The following is a 5,159-nucleotide window of genomic DNA, read 5'->3' on the forward strand; positions in this document are numbered from 1 at the left end:
TATTACCAGGGACCCCAGCCTCTGACTTTCTGCTCCACCATGCTAGGGCATTCCATCAGTCCTTAAGGTCATCATATGATCCTCCATGGCTGCTGAAGCTCCAGCCGTCACATCAAAATGTGGACAAAAGGCAGAAGGACCAAAATAAACTCCTCTCAGTCAGTCAGCTCCCTTTGAGCAGCCGTCCCATAAATCATTTCAGCACATATATCATAGGCCAAAACTTAGGAAAAGGGAACTGGAAAGTGGGTCTTAGTCTGGGTTGCAGAGTGCCCAGCTGAAACTCAGGCTTCTGTCACTAAGAGTAAAGGGGAGAATGAAGGCCGAAACAGGCACTTAGGAGTCTTTGACCCACTTCCCATTCTGATCTGACTGGGTGCAAGCTGACCAGAAGCAACAGTTAATACCATTTTCTGGAGGAGGACCAAATCTGCAGGAGAAGCAACTAATTTTTTGAGAAATTAAGGGATTTTGTGGAAAGTCAGTCATATTCCATTGCTTAGGAAGCCATAAAGGTATGTATCTTTTTTTTGCCTTTATGAGTAAAATTAAGTTGATAACAGATTTTTCTGAGTTTTGAGGGGTGTGCTGAAGTCAGTACCTAAACAATTAGCTCCATGTCATAGTTTAAAATCTATTTGATTCTGTTCAGTTTAAGGAAAGAACATCTTTATTATTCTCATTAAAAAGCAATGATGAGTAAAAGATTCAAAGTATGAAGAATTATATACCCTTAAATAGTGGGAAAATTTATCTTGGCTTTCTCTTTTCATCATGATTCCATAGTACAGGTATTACAAGCATTCTAAGTTTATTGACACCTTAACCTAACTCTTTACAATTCCAAAGGAAATGGTGTTCTCATCTGTACCCTGGGGGCAGACCCATAACCACCTGGGCATAAATGTTGAATAGAGATATATTTAAATAACACACTTTCCTTATTCTTGAAAATTATAGGAACGCTGAACAAAGGGCAGTTGTTATAACAGATCTCGATTGGGAGTTTGCTTGCAGTGTAAGACATCTTAGACACCCTAAAAGGCAAAAATCTATTCAGAAGGCAGAAACCCAGGAAGGCTGAACTATATTGCAACAATATCTTCTACTGGTGAGCCATATTTGTTTGGGTCTCTTTTTTAAAGAATTTTTAAAGAATATTTTTGCTGTCAAAATTGAAAATCTTTTCACATGTTAATTGGTTGTTAATTAACATGTTTATTTTGATTAAGCATTAGTTCTGATTTTGAACTCCCATGTTCACCTTTGCCGAATTTTTCTATTAGATTCTCCTTTTACTCTTTTTTTTTTTAATTGAAGTACAGTGAGTTACAATGTGTCAATTTATGGTGTACTCTCCTTTTACTCTTAAACAGCAGTGCCCTTCAGAATTGAGTAGGAGAGCTGTATACCAAAATTTAAATGCATATGCCCTTTGACAAATTGATTCCAATGTGTAGTGGTTACCCAAAAAATATACCCATAAAGGCATGTAAAGGTATTCAGTGGTGTTTTCTACAACATTACTTATAAAGAAAAATAGTGGGGATAGTTAAGTAAATTAACCTATGCAATGGAATACTAACTGTTAAAAAATAAACTGATACGGAAAGATCTCCAAACTATCTTAACTGAAAAAGATAAGGTGCAAAATTATATTGTGAGGTGGGGAGGGCATAGTTCAGTGGTAGAGTGCATGCTTAGCATGCGTGAGGTCCTGGGTTCAATCCCTAGTACCTCCATTAAAATAAATACATCTAATTGCGGCCCCCCCCCAATTATATTGTGATACCAGAGGTGGTTTAAAATACATACTAAACATATGTTCATTGAATATTATTATGTGGCTGGTAGTGTCCTGGGAAGATACACATAAAATATTAACAATGGTTAACTCTGGAGAGTGGGACACTTTTCATTTCATAGTCTGTATTCAAATGTGCAACTTGAGTTTTTATTGTGCATATATAATCTGTATATTTAAATTTTCAAAATTAATTTGTGCTGCTTGCTGTGTTGTAATGTTTATTCATCCTCGCCTCCCGCAGCGTATGAAGATCTTAAAGACAAATTCAGTTTTATCTAGTCGATTTTTTTAAATTGAATTATAATCAGTTTACAATGTTGTGTCAATTTCTGGTGTACAGCATGTTTCAGTGCCATACAGTATAAACTTGTTGTTTATCTTTTATATATAGTAGTTAGTATCTGCAAATCTCAATTTCCAATTTATCCCTTCCCAACCCCTTACTCCCCTGGTAACCATAGGTTTGTTTTCTATGTGAGTCTGTTTCTGTTTGTAAAGTTCATTTGCTTTTTTTTTAGATTTCACATATAAGTGGTATCATATGATATTTTTCTTTCTCTTTCGGGCCTAACTTCACTTAGAATGACAATCTTCAGGTTTTTAATTTAAATGATTATATGAATGAGGGTCAGGCTGGGGTCGCGCGCTGAGTAAGGGCAGGGTTGGCGGTCGGAGGCGGTGGGGATCGGCCTGGCGCACCAGAGAGACGAGCGGCCGCCTTCCTAGAGAGGCACGGAGCCGGCTGGCTGCCGCCAGGACTGGGCTGCGGGCGCAACGCGAGGGGAAGCCCTGGGCCCCCAGGTATCCAGGGCAGGAAGCGCAGGCGCGATCCGCCGGCCGGGAGGGAGGTGTGGGGGCCCGGGGGCGGGGCTGTCTCTTCTTGCCACTGCGGAGAGCTGGGCCTCCGCCCTCCAGTGGGGCTTTTCGCCAGGTCAGTCGCGTCTTTGTTGTGCATGTTCCTTGAACTTGGGGTCCATTAGCTGTCAATTAGACACACACTTACCGAGTGCCCACTGTATGCCAAGCGCTAGGTGCTGGGGTGTCATCTCAGTAAGATATGTCTGGGCCCGCCAGAGGTTCCCAGGACGTCTGCGTGCATTCGTAAGTCGGCCAGTATTTGTTGAATACCAGGAACTCTGAGGTTATTTATTCAAACATAAACCCCAGTCTTCCAGGGGCTGGGGTGGTGGCGGTGGTGGTGATTGGGAGTGTGATCCGTAATGCGGGATCGAGAGGGAGGCAGGTTGGTGAGGCAGGTTTTGTTACTGACCAGGGTTCTTGGACTCCTTTACCAATAGAAATTGATAAGGGGCCAGATGAGAAATTTAGGCAAGGTTTTATTGGTGAAAACAAGTAGCATGCTCCCTTGCGCCTTCCTTGAGTGGTGGCAGCTGGTCCCTTAAATGGGGTGAGGGAAGGGGCGGGTCCAGAGGTCCTGCCGTAGGGGTGGCTTAGGTGCTCTGCCCAGCCCCTTGGAGGGGCTGCGTGCAGGGGTAATGTGCTGTACCCTGCTTTTGCTCCTGACACCTCAGAAACAGCAGTGGGGTTTTTGGTCTTTTGTACCTTCTTATTCATGACTTGCCCCAATTGCGAATGCATGCAATTACTTTTAGTCCCTTATAGTTTTATGTATTCTGCGGCTCCAGGGGATGTTTGTCCAGGTGCAAGCACTGCAGCACAGGGTCCCAGGTCCTAGCTTCTCAGCTGGGGCTCACTTCCATGGGAACACCCTCTACGAGTGGCTCAGAGGTCAGAAGATTGTCTGTACATGAGGTTTGGGGGTGACATTTGCACTGGGCCTTGGGAATTTACTGTTAGAAGACTGGTCCTGGCCGTAAAGTACAAGGTGGGTGGAACAAATTTGAGTATCAGCATGGCAGTGACATGAGGCATTTGGAAAGACTGTGGCTTTCTTGAAGGTATGGTTTGTATTTTTTATTCCGGGGTTAGTGTTATGCCTGGAAAATAATGACGTGCTCAGTAAAGGTTTTTTTGAATGACAAACACACTAGTGAAACTCAGTTAAGATCAGATCCTGGAGACTTTGAATTTAGTTCAGCCAGGAGCAATTGAAGCCCTCTTTTTGGTGGGGGAAGATATGTTGAATATGGTCCAAATTGTGCTTTAGGAAATACCAATCCAGTGATAATAAGAGTGTGTGGTAGAGCAGGAATACCACACAAAATTATTGTAATAGTGAATGTAAATCATAATAAGGGAATAAAATGGAAGGAATGGGTGCAAGAGGCATTTTGGAGGAAGAACTGACTGGACCCAGAGTGATTATATTATAGTGTATTATATGTAGGCTGGTTTTGAGCCTGAATGCATGGAAGATGGTGGTGATGCCAATAGAAATAGAAAAACACAGAGTAAGTGCAGCTTTGAGAGGACTCTAATTTCCGTTTAGGATGTGTTGAAATTATGGTGCAGGAGAGACCCAAAGCTGGAGGCATCCTACTGGCATTTCAAGATGTGAATCTGGACCGTGAAGGGCAAGTCAGAGCCAGAGATTTGAGTGTTCTTGGAATAGAGATATTTTGAAATTGTGATTGAGATCACAAAAATAGAAAGTAAGGAGAGAGAGAAAGAGAACTTAAAGTATTTCTTCTGTTTGAGTTACCTATTGTTACATAAAAAAATTAAAAGTAAATGAAAGCCCCAAACCTAGTGGTTTAAAACAACCTGAGCTTATTACTTATTCTATGGGATGACCGGGCGGCATTACTAGAGTTACTCATGTGGCTGCTGGTGAATCAGCCGGGGCTCCTTGGTTCTCATCCACGTGACCTCTACACAGCTAGCTTGGGCTTTCTCGCAGCATGGCGGTCTCGTGCAGTGTGCCACGAGCCACAGGAGCACTTCCTCTTTCAATCTCATTTCTGCCATGTTCTATTGGTCATAGCAAATCATAGGCTGGCACAGATTCAAGGGAAGTAAAAACAGACTCCACCTCTTGATGAGAAGAGGGACAAAAATCTCATTACAACAGGTTTTAGGGGATGGAGAATTTGGAAACAGTCTACCTCACCTACGTAGCTTTAAGGTGAAATATTCTGTGAGAAAAATGCAGAGATAGATGACCTTTAAGAGTATGTTAATCTGTCCACGAAGGCAGCCATCTGGCTCTTCCATGGATAAAATCCCTTCCCTTCATGTGAAGTGTAAGCTGCTCAAGATTCTTGTTAACCCTTCTTCCCCCAACCCCTTACCTTGTTGCATCCCTCACTTCTGAGCTCAACTCACTTAGGATTCAAGATATTCTTCTGATAAACTTCACTGATAATATAGGCAAGCAGGCTCAGTTTTTGAGCATGACTTAGAGTGGGGACAAAAATATAAGTATGTTACA

The sequence above is a fragment of the Camelus dromedarius genome, chromosome 19 (assembly GCF_036321535.1).
Source record: "Camelus dromedarius isolate mCamDro1 chromosome 19, mCamDro1.pat, whole genome shotgun sequence".
NCBI classification, from domain to species: Eukaryota; Metazoa; Chordata; class Mammalia; order Artiodactyla; family Camelidae; genus Camelus; species Camelus dromedarius.